Source organism: Triturus cristatus, chromosome 1_2 (genome assembly GCF_964204655.1).
Source record: "Triturus cristatus chromosome 1_2, aTriCri1.1, whole genome shotgun sequence".
Lineage (NCBI taxonomy): Eukaryota > Metazoa > Chordata > Amphibia > Caudata > Salamandridae > Triturus > Triturus cristatus.
The window spans coordinates 1,193,791,623-1,193,809,333 of record NC_140580.1 but is presented as its reverse complement, the minus strand read 5'-3'; the positions used below and the strand labels follow the sequence as shown (position 1 = coordinate 1,193,809,333).

The 17,711-nt window shown below is 53.0% G+C and overlaps 1 protein-coding gene across 1 annotated transcript in view; it reads right to left on the bottom strand.

Moving 5' to 3' along the window:
* DPM2 (dolichyl-phosphate mannosyltransferase subunit 2, regulatory) overlaps positions 1-17,711 on the bottom strand; it is a 395,257-nt gene that overhangs the window by 90,615 nt on the left and 286,931 nt on the right. The gene's annotated exons all lie outside the window — the stretch shown is intronic.

The following is a 17,711-nucleotide window of genomic DNA, read 5'->3' as shown; positions in this document are numbered from 1 at the left end:
CGTACTAATCACAAGAGGCCTCGTCCTCATCACAAAGCCTCGTACTCATCACGAGGCCTCGTCCTCATCACATGAGGCCTTGTCCTCATCACGTGAGGCCTCGTCCTCAGCACAAGGCCTCGTACTCATCACATGGGACCTCGTACTCATCACATGAGGCCTCGTACGCATCACATGAGGCCTCGTACGCATCACATGAGGCCTCGTACGCATCACATGAGGCCTCGTACTCATCCCATGAGGCCTCGTACTCATTTCATGAGGCCTCGTACTCAATGAGGCCTTGTACTCATCACATGGCGACTCATAATCATCACATGTTGCCTAGTACTGTCTCACATGAGGTCTCGTACTCATTACATGAGGTCTCGTACTCATTACATGAGGCCTCATACTCAACACATGAGGCCTCATACTCAACGAGGCCTTGTATCCATCACGAGGCCTCGTACTCATCACATGAGGCCTCGTACTCATCACATGAGGCCTCGTACTCATCACATGAGGCCTCGTACTTATCACGAGGCCTCATACTCATCACATGAGGCCTCGTCCTCAGCACAAGGCCTCGAACTCATCACCAGGCCTCATACTCATCACATGAGGCCTACATGAGGCTTAGTACTCATCACATGAGGCCTCGTACTCATCACATGAGACCTCGTACTCATCACATGAGGCCTCGTCCTCATCACGAGGCCTCGCACTCATCACGAGGCCTTGTACTCATCCCATGAGGCCTCGTACTCATTACATGAGGCCTCCTACTCATTACATGAGGCCTCCTACTCATCACATGAGGTCTCGTCCTCATGGCAAGGCCTCATCCTCATCACATGAGGCCTCGTCCTCATCACGAGGCCTCACACTCATCACATGGCCTCGTACTCATCACATGGCCTCACACTCATCACAAGGCCTCGTACTCATCACATGAGGCCTCGTCCTCATCACGAGGCCTCGTACTCATCACATGAGGTCTCGTCCTCATCCCATGAGGTCTCGTACTCAATGAGGCCTTGTACTCATCACATGACAACTCGTAATCATCACATATTGCCTAGTACTCATCACATGAGGCCCTGTACTCATCATATGAAGCCTCGTCCTCATCACAAGGCCTCGTACTCATCACATGAGACCTTGTACTCATCACATAAGGCCTAATCATCACATGAGGCCTCGTACTCATCACATGAGGCCTAGTACTCATCACATGAGGCCTTGTACTCATCACGAGGCCTCGTACTCATCACATGAGGCCTAGTACTCATCACATGAGGCCTTGTACTCATCACGAGGCCTCATACTCATCACATGAGGCCTCATACTCATCACATGAGGCCTCGTACTCATCACATGAGGCCTCGTACTCATCACATGAGGCCTCGTACTCAACAAGGCCTTGTACTCATCATGAGGCCTCATACTCATCCAATGATGCCTCGTACTCATTACATGAGAGCTTATACTCATCACATGAGGCCTCATACTCATCACATGAGGCCTCATTCTCATCACATGAGGCCTCGTACTCATCACATGAGGCCTCATTCTCATCACATGAGGCCTCGTACTCATCACATGAGGCATCATTCTCATGACATAAGGCCACATACTCATCACATGAGGCCTCGTACTCATCACATGAGGCCTCGTACTCATCACATGAGGCCTCATTCTCATCACATGAGGCCTCGTACTCATCACATGAGGCCTCATTCTCATCACATGAGGCCTCAGACTCATCACATGAGGCCTCGTCCTCAGCACAAGGCCTCGTACTTATCACATGAGGCCTCGTACTCACTACATGAGGCCTCCTACTCGTCACATGAGGTCTTGTCCTCATGGCGAGGCCTCATCCTCATCACATGAGGCCTCGTCCTCATCACGAGGCCTCACACTCATCACAAGGTGTCATACTCATCACATGGCCTCACACTCATCACAAGGCCTCGTACTCATCACATGAGGCCACGTCCTCATCACAAGGCCTCATACTCATCACATGAGGCCTCGTACTCAATACATGAGGCCTCGTCCTCATCACATGAGGCCTCCCACTCATCACGAGGCCTCATACTCATCCCATGAGGCCTCACACTCATCACGAGGCCTCGTACTCATCACGAGGCCTCGTACTAATCACAAGAGGCCTCGTCCTCATCACAAAGCCTCGTACTCATCACGAGGCCTCGTACTCATCACATAAGGCCTCGTCCTCATCACATGAGACCTCGTCCTCATCACATGAGGCCTCATACTCATTACATGAGGCCTCGTCGTCATCCTCATCACGAGTCCTCATACTCATCACATGAGGCCTCGTCCTCATCACGAGGCCTCGCACTCATCACGAGGCCTCGCACTCATCACAAGGCCTCGTACTCATCACATGAGGCCTCGTACTCATCACATGAGGCCTCGTACTCATCACATGAGGCCTCGTCCTCATCACGAGGCCTCGTACTCATCCCATGAGGCCTTGTACTCATCCCATGAGGCCTCGTACTAAATGAGGCCTTGTACTCATCACATGACGACTCGTAACCATCACATGTTGCCTAGTACTCATCACATAAGGCTTCGTACTCATCACAGGAGGCTTCGTACTCATCACAGGAGGCCTCGTACTCAAAGAGGCCTTTTACTCATCAAAAGGCCTCGTACTCATCACATGAGGCCTCATACTCATCACATGAGGCCTCGTGCTCATCACATGAGGCCTGGTGCTCATCCCATGAGGCCTTGTACTCATCCCATGAGGCCTCGTACTAAATGAGGCCTTGTACTCATCACATGACGACTCGTAACCATCACATGTTGCCTAGTACTCATCACATGAGGCTTCGTACTCATCACAGGAGGCTTCGTACTCATCACAGGAGGCCTCGTACTCAAAGAGGCCTTTTACTCATCAAAAGGCCTCGTACTCATCACGAGGCCTCATACTCATCACATGAGGCCTCGTGCTCATCACATGAGGCCTGGTGCTCATCCCATGAGGCCTCGTACTCTATGAGGCCTTGTACTCATCAAAAGGCCTCGTACTCATCACATGAGGCCTCGTAGTCATCCCAAGAGGCCTCGGACTCATCACATGAGGCCTCGTTCTCATCACATGAGGCCTAGTACTCATCACATGAGGCATCGTACTAATCACATGAGGTCTCATAGTCATCACAAGAGGCCTCATCCTCATCACAAGGCCTTGTACTCATCACAAGGCCTCATACTCATCACGAGGCCTCGTAATCAACGAGGCCTTGTACGCAACACATGAGGCCTTGGACTTATCACATGAGGCCTCGTCCTCATCACATGAGGCCTCGTCCTCATCACATGAGGCCTCGTCCTCATCACATGAGACCTTGTCCTCATCACATGAGGCCTCGTCCTCAGCACAAGGCCTCGTACTCATCACATGGGACCTCGTACTCATCACATGAGGCCTCGTACGCATCACATGAGGCCTCGTACGCATCACATGAGGCCTCGTACTCATCCCATGAGGCCTTGTACTCATTCCATGAGGCCTCGTACTCAATGAGGCCTTGTACTCATCACATGGTGACTCATAATCATCACATGTTGCCTAGTACTGTCTCACATGAGGTCTCATACTCATTACATGAGGCCTCATACTCATCACATGAGGCCTCATACTCAACGAGGCCTTGTACTCATCACGAGGCCTCGTACTCATCACATGAGGCCTTGTACTCATCATGAGGCCTCATACTCATCACGAGGCCTCATACTCATCACATGAGGCCTCGTACTCATCACATGAGGCCTCGTATTCATCACGAGGCCTCATACTCATCACATGAGGCCTCGTCCTCAGCACAAGGCCTCGTACGCATCACCAGGCCTCATACTTATCACATGAGGCCTACATGAGGCTTAGTACTCATCACATGAGGCTTCGTACTCATCACATGAGGCCTAGTATTCATCACAAGGCCTCGTCCTCATACTCATCACATGAGGCCTACATGAGGCCTAGTACTCATCACATGAGGCCTCATACTCATCACATGAGGCCTCGTACTCATCACGAGGCCTCGTACTCAATGAGGCCTCATACGCAGAAGCCTCATATGCATCACACGAGGCCTCGTACTCATCACGAGGCCTCGTACTCATCACATGAGACCTTGTACTCATCACATGAGGCCTAATCATCACATGAGGCCTCGTACTCATCACATGAGGCCTCGTACTCATCACATGAGGCCTCGTATTCAACAAGGCCTTGTACTCATCATGAGGCCTCGTACTCATCACATGAGGCCTCGTACTCATTACATGAGAGCTTATACTCATCACATGAGGCCTCGTACTCATCACATGAGGCCTCATACTCATCACATGAGGCCTCATACTCATCACATGAGGCCTCATTCTCCTGACATGAGGCCTCATACTCATCACATGAGGCCTCGTACTCATCACATGAGGCCTCGTACTCATCACATGAGGCCTCGTACTCATCACATGAGGCCTCATTCTCATCACATGAGGCCTCTTACTCATCACATGAGGCCTCGTCCTCAGCACAAGGCCTCGTACTCATCACATGAGGCCTCGTACTCATCACATGAGGCCTACATGAGGCCTAGTATTCATCACATGAGGTCTCGTTACAAGGCCTCATACTCATCACCAGGCCTCATACTCCTCAGCACAAGGCCTCGTACTCATCACATGAGGCCTACATGAGGCCTCGTACTCATCACATGAGGCCTCGTCCTCATCACGAGGCCTCATACTCATCACCAGGCCTCGTACTCATCACATGAGGCCTACATGAGGCCTAGTACTCATCACATGAGGCCTCGTACTCCTCACATAAGGCCTCATACTCATCACGAGGCCTTGTACTCATCACATGAGACCTCGTACTGATCACATGACAACTCGTAATCATCACATATTGCCTAGTACTCATCACATGAGGCCTCGTCCTCATCCGAAGGCCTCGTCCTCATCACGATGCCTCGTCCTCATCACGAGGCCTCGTCCTCATCACATGAGGCCTCGTACTCATCACATGAGGCCTCATTCTCATCACATGAGGCCTCATGCTCATCACTTGAGGCCTCGTCCTCAGCACAAGGCCTCGTACTTATCACATGAGGCCTCGTACTCACTACATGAGGCCTCCTACTCATCACATGAGGTCTTGTCCTCATGGCGAGGCCTCATCCTCATCACATGAGGCCTCGTCCTCATGACGAGGCCTCACACTCATCACAAGGCCTCATACTCATCACATGGCCTCACACTCATCACAAGGCCTCGTACTCATCACATGAGGTCTCGTCCTCATCACAAGGCCTCATACTCATCACATGAGGCCTCGTACTCAATACATGAGGCCTCGTCCTCATCACATGAGGCCTCGCACTCATCACGAGGCCTCGTACTTATCACATGAGGTCTCGTCCTCATCACAAGGCCTCATACTCATCACATGAGGCCTCGTACTCAATACATGAGGCCTCGTCCTCATCACATGAGGCCTCGCACTCATCACGAGGCCTCGTACTCATCACATGAGGCCTCGTCCTCATCACAAGGCCTCATACTCATCACATGAGGCCTCGTACTCAATACATGAGGCCTCGTCCTCATCACATGAGGCCTCCCACTCATCACGAGGCCTCGTACTCATCCCATGAGGCCTCACACTCATCACGAGGCCTCGTACTCATCACGAGGCCTCGTACTAATCACAAGAGGCCTCGTCCTCATCACAATGCCTCGTACTCATCACGAGGCCTCGTCCTCATCACATGAGGCCTTGTCCTCATCACGTGAGGCCTCGTCCTCAGCACAAGGCCTCGTACTCATCACATGGGACCTTGTACTCATCACATGAGGCCTCGTACGCATCACATGAGGCCTTGTACGCATCACATGAGGCCTCGTACTCATCCCATGAGGCCTCGTACTCATTTCATGAGGCCTCGTACTCAATGAGGCCTTGTACTCATCACATGGCGACTCATAATCATCACATGTTGCCTAGTACTGTCTCACATGAGGTCTCGTACTCATTACATGAGGTCTCGTACTCATTACATGAGGCCTCATACTCATCACATGAGGCCTCATACTCAACGAGTCCTTGTATCTATCACGAGGCCTCGTACTCATCACATGAGGCCTAGTACTCATCACATGAGGCCTCGTACTCATCACATGAGGCCTCGTACTCATCACATGAGGCCTCGTACTTATCACGAGGCCTCATACTCATCACATGAGGCCTCGTCCTCAGCACAAGGCCTCGTACTCATCACCAGGCCTCATACTCATCACATGAGGCCTACATGAGGCTTAGTACTCATCACATGAGGCCTCGTACTCATCACATGAGGCCTAGTATTCATCATGAGGCCTCGTCCTCATCACGAGGCCTCATACTCATCACCAGGCCTCGTACTCATCACATGAGGCCTACATGAGGCCTAGTACTCATCACATGAGGCCTCATACTCATCACATGAGGCCTCGTACTCCTCACATAAGGCCTCGTACTCATCACGAGGCCTCGTACTCAATGAGGCCTCATACGCAGAAGCCTCACATGCATCACACGAGGCCTCGTACTCATCACAAGGCCTCGTACTCATCACATGAGACCTCGTACTCATCACATAAGGCCTAATCATCACATGAGGCCTCGTACTCATCACATGAGGCCTAGTACTCATCACATGAGGCCTTGTACTCATCACGAGGCCTCGTACTCATCACATGAGGCCTCATACTCATCACATGAGGCCTCGTACTCATCACATGAGGCCTCGTACTCATCACATGAGGCCTCGTACTCATCACATGAGGCCTCGTACTCAACAAGGCCTTGTACTCATCATGAGGCCTCATACTCATCCAATGAGGCCTCGTACTCATTACATGAGAGCTTATACTCATCACATGAGGCCTCATACTCATCACATGAGGCCTCATTCTCATCACATGAGGCCTCGTACTCATCACATGAGGCCTCATTCTCATCACATGAGGCCTCGTACTCATCACATGAGGCATCATTCTCATGACATAAGGCCACATACTCATCACATGAGGCCTCGTACTCATCACATGAGGCCTCGTACTCATCACACGAGGCCTCATTCTCATCACATGAGGCCTCGTACTCATCACATGAGGCCTCATTCTCATCACATGAGGCCTCATACTCATCAAATGAGGCCTCGTCCTCAGCACAAGGCCTCGTACTTATCACATGAGGCCTCGTACTCACTACATGAGGCCTCCTACTCATCACATGAGGTCTTGTCCTCATGGCGAGGCCTCATCCTCATCACATGAGGCCTCGTCCTCATCACGAGGCCTCACACTCATCACAAGGCCTCATACTCATCACATGGCCTCACACTCATCACAAGGCCTCGTACTCATCACATGAGGCCTCGTCCTCATCACAAGGCCTCATACTCATCACATGAGGCCTCGTACTCAATACATGAGGCCTCGTCCTCATCACATGAGGCCTCCCACTCACCACGAGGCCTCGTACTCATCCCATGAGGCCTCACACTCATCACGAGGCCTCGTACTCATCACGAGGCCTCGTACTAATCACAAGAGGCCTCGTCCTCATCACAAAGCCTCGTACTCATCACGAGGCCTCGTACTCATCACATGAGGCCTAGTCCTCATCACATGAGAACTCGTCCTCATCACATGAGGCCTCATACTCATTACATGAGGCCTCGTCGTCATCCTCATCACGAGGCCTCATACTCATCACATGAGGCCTCGTCCTCATCACGAGGCCTCGCACTCATCACAAGGCCTCGTACTCATCACATGAGGCCTCGTACTCATCACATGAGGCCTCGTCCTCATCACGAGGCCTCGTACTCATCCCCTGAGGCCTTGTACTCATCCCATGAGGCCTCGTACTAAATGAGGCCTTGTACTCATCACATGACGACTCGTAACCATCACATGTTGCCTAGTACTCATCACATGAGGCTTCGTACTCATCACAGGAGGCTTCGTACTCATCACAGGAGGCCTCGTACTCAAAGAGGCCTTTTACTCATCAAAAGGCCTCGTACTCATCACATGAGGCCTCATACTTATCACATGAAGCCTCGTGCTCATCACATGAGGCCTGGTGCTCATCCCATGAGGCCTCGTACTCTATGAGGCCTTGTACTCATCAAAAGGCCTCGTACTCATCACATGAGGCCTCGTAGTCATCCCAAGAGGCCTCGGACTCATCACATGAGGCCTTGTCCTCATCACATGAGGCCTCGTTCTCATCACATGAGGCCTAGTACTCATCACATGAGGCATCGTACTAATCACATGAGGTCTCATAGTCATCACAAGAGGCCTCGTCCTCATCACAAGGCCTTGTACTCATCACAAGGCCTCATACTCATCACGAGGCCTCGTAATCAACGAGGCCTTGTACGCAACACATGAGGCCTTGGACTTATCACATGAGGCCTCGTCCTCATCACATGAGGCCTCGTCCTCATCACATGAGGCCTCGTCCTCAGCACAAGGCCTCGTACTCATCACATGAGGCCTCGTACGCATCACATGAGGCCTCGTACGCATCACATGAGGCCTCGTACTCATCCCATGAGGCCTTGTACTCATTCCATGAGGCCTCGTACTCAATGAGGCCTTGTACTCATCACATGGTGACTCATAATCATCACATGTTGCCTAGTACTGTCTCACATGAGGTCTCGTACTCATTACATGAGGTCTCATACTCATCACATGAGGCCTCATACTCAACGAGGCCTTGTACTCATCATGAGGCCTCGTACTCATCACATGAGGCCTAGTACTCATCACATGAGGCCTTGTACTCATCACGAGGCCTCATACTCATCACGAGGCCTCATACTCATCACATGAGGCCTCGTACTCATCACGAGGCCTCATACTCATCACATGAGGCCTAGTCCTCAGCACAAGGCCTCGTACGCATCACCAGGCCTCATACTCATCACATGAGGCCTACATGAGGCTTAGTACTCATCACATGAGGCTTCATACTCATCACATGAGGCCTAGTATTCATCACAAGGCCTCGTCCTCATACTCATCACATGAGGCCTACATGAGGCCTAGTACTCATCACATGAGGCCTCATACTCATCACATGAGGCCTCGTACTCCTCACATAAGGCCTCGTACTCATCACGAGGCCTCGTACTCAATGAGGCCTCATACTCATCACTTGAGACCTTGTACTCATCACATGAGGCCTAATCATCACATGAGGCCTCGTACTCATCACATGAGGCCTCGTACTCATCACATGAAGCCTCGTATTCAACAAGGCCTTGTACTCATCATGAGGCCTCGTACTCATCACATGAGGCCTCGTACTCATCACATGAGGCCTCGTACTCATCACGAGACCTCGTACTCATCACATGAGACCTTGTACTCATCACATGAGGCCTAATCATCACATGAGGCCTCGTACTCATCACATGAGGCCTCGTACTCATCACATGAAGCCTCGTATTCAACAAGGCCTTGTACTCATCATGAGGCCTCGTACTCATCACATGAGGCCTCGTACTCATCACATGAGGCCTCGTACTCATTACATGAGAGCTTATACTCATCACATGAGGCCTCGTACTCATCACATGAGGCATCATACTCATCACATGAGGCCTCATACTCATCACATGAGGCCTCATACTCATCACTTGAGACCTTGTACTCATCACATGAGGCCTAATCATCACATGAGGCCTCGTACTCATCACATGAGGCCTCGTACTCATCACATGAAGCCTCGTCTTCAACAAGGCCTTGTACTCATCATGAGGCCTCGTACTCATCACATGAGGCCTCGTACTCATCACATGAGGCCTCGTACTCATCACGAGGCCTCGTACTCATCACATGAGGCCTTGTACTCATCACATGAGGCCTAATCATCACATGAGGCCTCGTACTCATCACATGAGGCCTCGTACTCATCACATGAAGCCTCGTATTCAACAAGGCCTTGTACTCATCATGAGGCCTCGTACTCATCACATGAGGCCTTTTACTCATCACATGAGGCCTCGTACTCATTACATGAGAGCTTATACTCATCACATGAGGCCTCGTACTCATCACATGAGGCATCATACTCATCACATGAGGCCTCATACTCATTACATGAGGCCTCATACTCATCACATGAGGCCTCATACTCATCACTTGAGACCTTGTACTCATCACATGAGGCCTAATCATCACATGAGGCCTCGTACTCATCACATGAGGCCTCGTACTCATCACATGAAGCCTCGTATTCAACAAGGCCTTGTACTCATCATGAGGCCTCGTACTCATCACATGAGGCCTCGTACTCATCACATGAGCCTCGTACTCATCACGAGGCCTCGTACTCATCACATGAGACCTTGTACTCATCACATGAGGCCTAATCATCACATGAGGCCTCGTACTCATCACATGAGGCCTCGTACTCATCACATGAAGCCTCGTATTCAACAAGGCCTTGTACTCATCATGAGGCCTCGTACTCATCACATGAGGCCTCGTACTCATCACATGAGGCCTCGTACTCATTACATGAGAGCTTATACTCATCACATGAGGCCTCGTACTCATCACATGAGGCATCATACTCATCACATGAGGCCTCCTTCTCATGACATGAGGCCTCCTTCTCATGACATGAGGCCACATACTCATCACATGAGGCCTCGTACTCATCACATGAGGCCTCGTACTCATCACATGAGGCCTCATTCTCATCACATGAGGCCTCGTACTCATCACATGAGGCCTCGTACTCATCACATGAGGCCTCATTCTCATCACATGAGGCCTCTTACTCATCACATGAGGCCTCGTCCTCAGCACAAGGCCTCGTACTCATCACATGAGGCCTCGTACTCATCACATGAGGCCTACATGAGGCCTAGTATTCATCACATGAGGTCTCGTCACAAGGCCTCATACTCATCACCAGGCCTCATACTCCTCAGCACAAGGCCTCGTACTCATCACCAGGCCTCGTACTCATCACCAGGCCTCGTACTCATCACATGAGGCCTACATGAGGCCTAGTACTCATCACATGAGGCCTCGTCCTCATCACGAGGCCTCATACTCATCACGAGGCCTCGTACTCATCACATGAGGCCTACATGAGGCCTAGTACTCATCACATGAGGCCTCGTACTCCTCACATAAGGCCTCATACTCATCACAAGGCCTTGTACTCATCACATGAGACCTCGTACTGATCACATGACAACTCGTAATCATCACATATTGCCTAGTACTCATCACATGAGGCCTCGTACTCATCACATGAGGCCTCGCACTCATCACGAGGCCTCGTCCTCATTCGAAGGCCTCGTCCTCATCACGATGCCTCATCCTCATCACGAGGCCTCGTCCTCATCACATGAGGCCTCGTACTCATCACATGAGGCCTCATTCTCATCACATGAGGCCTCATACTCATCACTTGAGGCCTCGTCCTCAGCACAAGGCCTCGTACTGATCACATGACAACTCGTAATCATCACATATTGCCTAGTACTCATCACATGAGGCCTCGTACTCATCACATGAGGCCTCGCACTCATCACGAGGCCTCGTCCTCATTCGAAGGCCTCGTCCTCATCACGATGCCTCATCCTCATCACGAGGCCTCGTCCTCATCACATGAGGCCTCGTACTCATCACATGAGGCCTCGTACTCATCACATGAGGCCTCATTCTCATCACATGAGGCCTCGTACTCACTACATGAGGCCTCCTACTCATCACAGAAGGTCTTGTCCTCATGGCGAGGCCTCATCCTCATCACATGAGGCCTCGTCCTCATCACGAGGCCTCACACTCATCACAAGGCCTCATACTCATCACATGGCCTCACACTCATCACAAGGCCTCGTACTTATCACATGAGGTCTCGTCCTCATCACAAGGCCTCATACTCATCACATGAGGCCTCGTACTCAATACATGAGGCCTCGTCCTCATCACATGAGGCCTCGCACTCATCACGAGGCCTCACACTCATCACGAGGCCTCGTACTCATCACGAGGCCTCGTACTAATCACGAGGCCTCGTACTCATCACATGAGGCCTCGTACTCAATACATGAGGCCTCGTCCTCATCACATGAGGCCTCGCACTCATCACGAGGCCTCGCACTCATCACAAAGCCTCGTACTCATCACGAGGCCTCGTACTCATCACGAGGCCTCGTCCTCATCACATGAGGCCTCCCACTCATCACGAGGCCCCGTACTCATCCCATGAGGCCTCACACTCATCACGAGGCCTCGTACTCATCACGAGGCCTCGTACTAATCACAAGAGGCCTCGTCCTCATCACAAAGCCTCGTACTCATCACGAGGCCTCGTACTCATCACATGAGGCCTCGTCCTCATCACATGAGACCTCGTCCTCATCACATGAGGCCTCACACTCATTACATGAGGCCTCGTCTTCATCCTCATCGTGAGGCCTCATACTCATCACATGAGGCCTCGTCCTCATCATGAGGCCTCGCACTCATCACAAGGCCTCGTACTCATCACATGAGGCCTCGTCCTCATCACGAGGCCTCGTACTCATCCCATGAGGCCTTGTACTCATCCCATGAGGCCTCGTACTAAATGAGGCCTTGTACTCATCACATAACGACTCGTAACCATCACATGTTGCCTAGTACTCATCACATGAGGCTTCGTACTCATCACAGGAGGCCTCCTACTCAAAGAGGCCTTGTACTCATCAAAAGGCCTCGTACTCATCACATGAGGCCTCATACTCATCACATGAGGCCTCGTGCTCATCACATGAGGCCTCGTGCTCATCCCATGAGGCCTCGTACTCTATGAGGCCTTGTACTCATCAAAAGGCCTCGTACTCATCACATGAGGCCTCGTAGTCATCCCAACAGGCCTCATAGTCATCACAAGAGGCCTCGTCCTCATCACATGAGTCCTCGTCCATATCACATGAGGCCTCGTCCTCATCACAAGGCCTCGGACTCATCACATGAGGCCTTGTCCTCATCACATGAGGCCTTGTCCTCATCACATGAGGCCTAGTACTCATCACATGAGGCATCGTACTAATCACATGAGGCCTCATAGTCATCACAAGAGGCCTCGTCCTCATCACAAGGCCTAGTACTCATCACAAGGCCTCATACTCATCACGAGGCCTCGTAATCAATGAGGCCTTGTACGCAACACATGAGGCCTTGGACTTATCACATGAGGCCTCGTCCTCATCACATGAGGCCTTGTCCTCATCACGTGAGGCCTCGTCCTCAGCACAAGGCCTCGTACTCATCACATGGGACCTCGTACTCATCACATGAGGCCTCGTACGCATCACATGAGGCCTCGTACGCATCACATGAGGCCTCGTACTCATCCCATGAGGCCTCGTACTCATTTCATGAGGCCTCGTACTCAATGAGGCCTTGTACTCATCACATGGCGACTCATAATCATCACGTTGCCTAGTACTGTCTCACATGAGGTCTCGTACTCATTACATGAGGTCTCGTACTCATTACATGAGGCCTCATACTCATCACATGAGGCCTCATACTCAACGAGGCCTTGTATCCATCACGAGGCCTCGTACTCATCACATGAGGCCTAGTACTCATCACATGAGGCCTCGTACTCATCACATGAGGCCTCGTACTCATCACATGAGGCCTCGTACTTATCACGAGGCCTCATACTCATCACATGAGGCCTCGTCCTCAGCACAAGGCCTCGTATTCATCACCAGGCCTCATACTCATCACATGAGGCCTACATGAGGCTTAGTACTCATCACATGAGGCCTAGTATTCATCACGAGGCCTCGTCCTCATACTCATCACCAGGCCTCGTACTCATCACATGAGGCCTACATGAGGCCTAGTACTCATCACATGAGGCCTCATACTCATCACATGAGGCCTCGTACTCCTCACATAAGGCCTCGTACTCATCACGAGGCCTCGTACTCAATGAGGCCTCATACGCAGAAGCCTCATATGCATCACACGAGGCCTCGTACTCATCACAAGGCCTCGTACTCATCACATGAGACCTCGTACTCATCACATAAGGCCTAATCATCACATGAGGCCTAGTACTCATCACATGAGGCCTTGTACTCATCACGAGGCCTCGTACTCATCACATGAGGCCTAGTACTCATCACATGAGGCCTTGTACTCATCACGAGGCCTCATACTCATCACATGAGGCCTCGTACTCATCACATGAGGCCTCGTACTCATCACATGAGGCCTCATACTCAACAAGGCCTTGTACTCATCATGAGGCCTCATACTCATCCAATGAGGCCTCGTACTCATTACATGAGAGCTTATACTCATCACATGAGGCCTCATACTCATCACATGAGGCCTCATTCTCATCACATGAGGCCTCGTACTCATCAAATGCGGCCTCATTCTCATCACATGAGGCCTCGTACTCATCACGAGGCCTCATCACATGAGGCCTCATTCTCATCACATGAGGCCTCGTACTCATCACATGAGGCATCATTCTCATGACATAAGGCTACATACTCATTACATGAGGCCTCGTACTCATCACATGAGGCCTCGTACTCATCACATGAGGCCTCATTCTCATCACATGAGGCCTCGTACTCATCACATGAGGCCTCATTCTCATCACATGAGGCCTCATACTCATCACATGAGGCCTCGTCCTCAGCGCAAGGCCTCGTACTTATCACATGAGGCCTCGTACTCACTACATGAGGCCTCCTACTCATCACATGAGGTCTTGTCCTCATGGCGAGGCCTCATCCTCATCACATGAGGCCTCGTCCTCATCACGAGGCCTCACACTCATCACAAGGCCTCATACTCATCACATGGCCTCACACTCATCACAAGGCCTCGTACTCATCACATGAGGCCTTGTCCTCATCACAAGGCCTCATACTCATCACATGAGGCCTCGTACTCAATACATGAGGCCTCGTCCTCATCACATGAGGCCTCCCACTCATCACGAGGCCTCGTACTCATCCCATGAGGCCTCATACTCATTACATGAGGCCTCGTCGTCATCCTCATCACGAGGCCTCATACTCATTACATGAGGCCTCGTCGTCATCCTCATCACGAGGCCTCATACTCATCACATGAGGCCTCGTCCTCATCACGAGGCCTCACACTCATCACAAGGCCTCGTACTCATCACATGAGGCCTCGTACTCATCACATGAGGCCTCATCCTCATCACGAGGCCTCGTACTCATACCATGAGGCCTTGTACTCATCCCATGAGGCCTCGTACTAAATGAGGCCTTGTACTCATCACATGACGACTCGTAACCATCACATGTTGCCTAGTACTCATCACATGAGGCTTCGTACTCATCACAGGAGGCTTCGTACTCATCACAGGAGGCCTCGTACTCAAAGAGGCCTTTTACTCATCAAAAGGCCTCGTACTCATCACATGAGGCCTCATACTCATCACATGAGGCCTCGTGCTCATCACATGAGGCCTGGTGCTCATCTCATGAGGCCTCGTACTCTATGAGGCCTTGTACTCATCAAAAGGCCTCGTACTCATCACATGAGGCCTCGTAGTCATCCCAAGAGGCCTCGGACTCATCACATGAGGCCTTGTCCTCATCACATGAGGCCTCGTTCTCATCACATGAGGCATCGTACTAATCAAATGAGGTCTCGTCCTCATCACAAGGCCTTGTACTCATCACAAGGCCTCATACTCATCACAAGGCCTCGTAATCAACGAGGCCTTGTACGCAACACATGAGGCCTTGGACTTATCACATGAGGCCTCGTCCTCATCACATGAGGCCTCGTCCTCATCACATGAGGCCTCGTCCTCAGCACAAGGCCTCATACTCATCACATGGGACCTCGTACTCATCACATGAGGCCTCGTACGCATCACATGAGGCCTCGTACGCATCCCATGAGGCCTCGTACTCATCCCATGAGGCCTTGTACTCATTCCATGAGGCCTCGTACTCAATGAGGCCTTGTACTCATCACATGGTGACTCATAATCATCACATGTTGCCTAGTACTGTCTCACATGAGGCCTTGTACTCATCAAAAGGCCTCGTACTCATCACATGAGGCCTCGTAGTCATCCCAAGAGGCCTCATAGTCATCACAAGAGGCCTCGTCCTCATCACATGAGGCCTCGTCCATATCACATGAGGCCTCGTCCTCATCACGAGGCCTCGGACTCATCACATGAGGCCTTGTCCTCATCACATGAGGCCTAGTACTCATCACATGAGGCATCGTACTAATCACATGAGGCCTCATAGTCATCACAAGAGGCCTCGTCCTCATCACAAGGCCTTGTACTCATCACAAGGCCTCATACTCATCACGAGGCCTCGTAATTAGGGGTGGGCGGAAAATTCCGTTCCGCCAGCGTAGAATAAAAAAGCAAGCCACCCCGGCTCACGGGCCCGGTCCTTTCTTCTGAAAGCAGCCAGGCCGGGGAGCCTCCTCCGGGCACACGGAGCCTAGCAAGGCCCGGGGAGAGCCTCCCCGGGCCCCGGTGGACCCCCGTCCCCAGCGCCCGGACCCTCCGCTGGCTTGCGGGACAGGGGGCTCCCGCACCCCGGGACGGAGCTCCAGCACCGGGCCCAGCTTCCTGGACCCCCAGCCAGGCCGGGGAGAGCCTCCCCGGGCCCCGGTGGACACCCTGTCCCCAGCGCCCGGACCCTCGGCTGGCTTGCGGGACAGGGGGCTCCCGCACCCCGCGACGGAGCTCCAGCACCGGGCCCAGCTCCCGGACCTCCAGCCAGGCCGGGGAGAGACTCCCCGGGCCCCGGTGGACACCCTGTCCCCAGCTCCCGGACCCTCGGCTGGCTTGCGGGACAGGGGGCTCCCGCAACCCCGGGACGGAGCTCCAGCACCGGGCCCAGCTTCCGGACCCCCAGCCAGGCCCGGGGAGAGACTCCCCGGGCCCCGGTGGACACCCGACCCCAGCGCCCGGACCCTCGGCTGGCTTGCGGGACAGGGGGCTCCCGCACCCCGGGACGGAGCTCCAGCACCTGGCCCAGCTCCCGGACCTCCAGCCAGGCCGGGGAGAGCCTCCCCGGGCCCCGGTGGACACCCTGTCCCCAGCGCCCGGACCCTCGGCTGGCTTGCGGGACAGGGGGCTCCCGCACCCCAGGACGGAGCTCCAGCACCGGGCCCAGCTTCCGGACCCTAGCCAGGCTGGGGAGAGCCTCCCCGGGCCCCGGTGGACACCCCTCCCCAGCGGCTGGACCCTCAGCTGGCTTGCGGGACAGGGGGCTCCCGCACCCCGGGACGGAACCGCACCCTGGGACGGAGCTCCAGCACCGGGACCAGCTTCCGAAACCTAGCCAGGCCGGGGAGAGCCTCCCCGGGCCCCGGTGGACACCCCTCCCCAGCGGCTGGACTCTCAGCTGGCTTGCGGGACAGGGGGCTCCCGCACCCCGGGACGGAACCGCACCCTGGGACGGAGCTCCAGCACCGGGACCAGCTTCCGAAACCTAGCCAGGCCGGGGAGAGCCTCCCCGGGCCCCGGTGGACACCCGTCCCCAGCGCACGGACCCTCGGCTGGCTTGCGGGACAGGGGGCTCCCGCACCCCAGGACGGAGCCGCACCCGGGGACGGAG